Below are 3975 nucleotides of genomic sequence, written 5' to 3' on the forward strand. Positions count from 1 at the left end.
ATATATAACTAAAAAGAAGACCTATCCACACAACTGTATCCAACAACACTTGATCGAAAGAGTGGGCCCAACTCTCCGATCAGGGTTGTGGCTGAGAATTAAAGATTACATGGAGTTACAATATGATGATATTCTCATTAATTCATAAAAAGGAATTACAAACTGATGTTTTGTTGTTACATGCAAAAGAAAGTTTATCGTTCTTCTTATTTGTGCCATATTTATACACAACCGTCATTACATGAATATCATAACTTAAGAAACTCAAAATCGTGATGATCTGTATGTTCAAAGATTCACCATAACTCCTCAAATATAAAACAAATGAAAAGATAGCAATAGAGTTGGTTTTTCTAGCTATTCAGGCAGTTGATTAGTTAATGGTTCAGTCCTCGAATAGCGCCACCAGTCCATAGTCAAAAACATCATGTTAGGTTTTGTTTCACCGAACAATACCCGATATGAATCTGCAAGGAATCGCATTAGCAAATCATCTAAGTATCATTCCCCTATGACTAACGCTTCATTAATTAACAATTCAAGAAGACATGTCAATACAATATATATTTTCAATAATTGGGATACAAATCGACCTCATAAGAGCTATAAAATAGATGGAAAGGGATAGGTGAAAGTAGGTAAAAATGGGTTATTTCATCGGCCAACAACCTATTCTTATACAATGTTTGCATTTTGGTTTTTCTTCAACTTTCTTATGGCTTTCTGATGTTACTTGATCAATAAATCCTTCACTTATGAACGTGATTTGTTTTGAATAATCTTGGATATTAAAGTTGTCATATTTTTCATATCCTAAGTCACGTCGATTTTTGTTGCATTGGATTTCTTCCCATGGTTTGATGATTGGCTTGGAACAAGAAGGTTGAACTTGATTATGGACAACTTCTACACTTGAAGTTGTATGGTTTACTGGCTTGGAATCATCATCTTCTATACTTGAATTTGTGTTGGTGGAAGGCTTTGAAACATGACCCTTCTGTTGCAGCTCATCACGTGGTAGTTGTGATTCAAGTTGGAGAAATTCAACGGTTTCATGTGCATGAGGTAGATGCTTTTTGATATCAGCAAGAGTCGCTTTGTTGATTTTCACTACTTCCTCGGTAGTGGATAGGATCAGATTGTTTAGAAGCTCTAACAATTGAATGCTTTGCTCCATTTGAAATCCCTCACTTGAACTCATGCTCACTTGATTTTAACACCACTTCGTTTTTTGAACTTGCTTGCTTGAACTTGTTTGCTTAAACTTTCTTTCTTAAATTTCACACTTGCTTGATCTTAGAGTTTTTCTTTTCTTTGCTTCACTCACTTGATTTGACAAGTTTAGGGTGTCAACTACCACTGAAAATGCACCCAAGTTAATGATTTTACAATGCAATAACAAGTTCAAATGACTTCTCTTGAAAGAGCTCAACATCCTATCAATTTTGACTTAATGATTCAAGGCTTGGGTGCGGGGATCAATCGAAAATGCACCCTTTAGTTTAATTAGAAACTTTTCTTGAACTTGGACTCAAATTTGGACTTGTTTATAACTAACAAAATGCCTTTTCAAACCCCTAGAATTACAACCTTATCACTCGAAAATTAAAAACAATGACACCTTATCACTCCAATTACATCTTATTACTCCATTATGCTTCAAATCTCCTAACATACAACTCAAAGTACATTTTCTTAATTATTCTCCTCTAAATATTCCTTTTAAAATCTTTAAAAATGTGCCACTTTTTATTTATTTATATGAAATGCTATAAAAGGTTAAAAAGCATTTTCCATTAAAAGTGTATCAAGGAATGTTTGATTGGGGAGATTTGATCTTCTTGTTGGAGGACATAGCTCAAATGGTTGAAGGAGGGTGCCCGTATGCATTAAATTTTGAATTTAAACATCAATGCTTCAAGGTGAGTATCAGCCGAACTCCGATGATGTATCAACCAAAATAGAAGTGAATGATCGAGTTAGTCGCTAGTCGGTAAAGGAAACTCTCAGTCGTCCACACTATTCCATTCTTGCACTCTAGATTTATGCGTAGTTCTACTGATTCATAGTTCAATGCATCCAAGTTACTGGTCTTCTCTTTGTTTGATTAATGCATGTAACAATGTCCATGATATACACAGATGTTCTACGCTCTTCTTTACAAGAAAAACCGAGATCCTTCACACACTGGTTTGCGGCATCAATCAGTTCTAAGTCATAGTGTTTGGGCAGTAGCTTGTATTACAAACAATGTGGCATCAATCATGTGAATATATTCTTTCATATTAATCCAATGTCCAAAGAGGAATTATCCTTTAGTTCAATTCAAAAACTTGCAATTCTCGAAGCAGAACATGTTGAAAATATTGAACTCAGAAAATTATTGATTCCACACAAGTAATATCCTTCAGTTTAAAGAAACCAGCAAGCAGGCCAGGTATTTCTTGATTCTTTTAAGAAATATTTTACCAAATCCTTCGATAATTAGCTCATATTCAAGATTATGTGCGCTATAATCTTCCAACAATCTCAACTATAAAATTTCAAAAAACAAATGGTGTTACCTCATTTCTGCAAGTAAATCTACTTAAATCTTTCAGATTTATATTTCGATCTTTCCTATAGTATCATCCTCAAACACTGGTTGAAAAATGATCAATGTAGCATAAATTGATGCTCGAAATTCCCTTTGAATTCAACAACAATCGCACACAAAGAATCCTACTACACCCTCAAAACTCTTCCTCTAGTTCATTTAAGACCAAATTGTCTCCAATCCTAACAAAGATTCACCTTTCTGTCGCTTGATCTTTACATCTCAGCTTACACCTCCACACTCAGCAGACAAACCAATTAGTAGCTCGTTCATCTCTCTGGAGATCGACTTCCATGATTTGGATGACAACAAATTTTTTGTTTGGGGAACCTCTATTAATTTTGTTTGATCTGATCTGTACAATCTCTAAAAAGAGTACACTAAACTTTAATACGATTTAAAAATTGCTATGCACCCAACCCTTAGACTACATAATTGTCTTTATTTAATTGGCTTCTAAGCTAGATTCCAGTCATGTTCAAATGTCGCACCACACTTCCGTTGCGCATGCTCAACAACTCCAGTCTCTGCAACATAGTCTTCTCACGACTTTGCAGGTCCATGCAATCAAAACAGTCTTGCACGCATACAACAATGTGAATATTGCCATAACCAACGAACCTTGATTTTGTAAAGGTGAAGTGAATAGTTAAATCGTTGTCTAAGATTGTGCATCCAACATGAAATGATGTGAAGGGGAAAATTCATGCGAACGAATTACATGACCATGAGGAGTATGCCCAGTTGATGTAAACAGAGATGATATTTGCAACTTTCTAGTCTCCATGTCATTCTCTTACGCTAGTGGCTCCCATATTCTCTTCTCTCAATCTTCCCACAAACATCGATCTATTACAAAGAAAGGTAGCAGACTGAATGAATGATATGTGGCCAACAAAGTTTCAACAATGCCTATGCATAGATCCGTGCGCAAACTTCCACAACTACTCAATTCAAACATGAAGCAATCACAACCACCCTTTAACACTAGCAAAACTTAGCACGATTGTATTAGCAGTGGCACAATCATCACTTTTCATTACTTAAATATTCTTGGGCCGACTTACAACCCACTTCACCAGTAGAGAACATTTCCTCCTATCAAAATCGATTCTAACACCTTTATCCACAAATATGCAAGCAGGGAATTATTCTAGATGGATACAACGCAACTCCTTCACATTATAAATAACAATCTTCAGTGGCAGACAACATTTAATCCTTAACAGAGGTTCTCTCCTCTAACAGTGACCAAACAGAACACATGTCCCCCATCTTGAAAACGTTGTTCTCTTTCCTCGAATGAACAACAATGGTGGTGGTAGCTACTCTTCTATGGTTTGGTGCACAACGATTCATTCAAGAAACAATATGACTTT

This window comes from Pinus tabuliformis, chromosome 2_2, assembly GCF_031772625.1.
Source record: "Pinus tabuliformis cultivar Carrire ecotype Pingquan chromosome 2_2, CPIR1, whole genome shotgun sequence".
Classification (NCBI taxonomy): Eukaryota; Viridiplantae; Streptophyta; class Pinopsida; order Pinales; family Pinaceae; genus Pinus; species Pinus tabuliformis.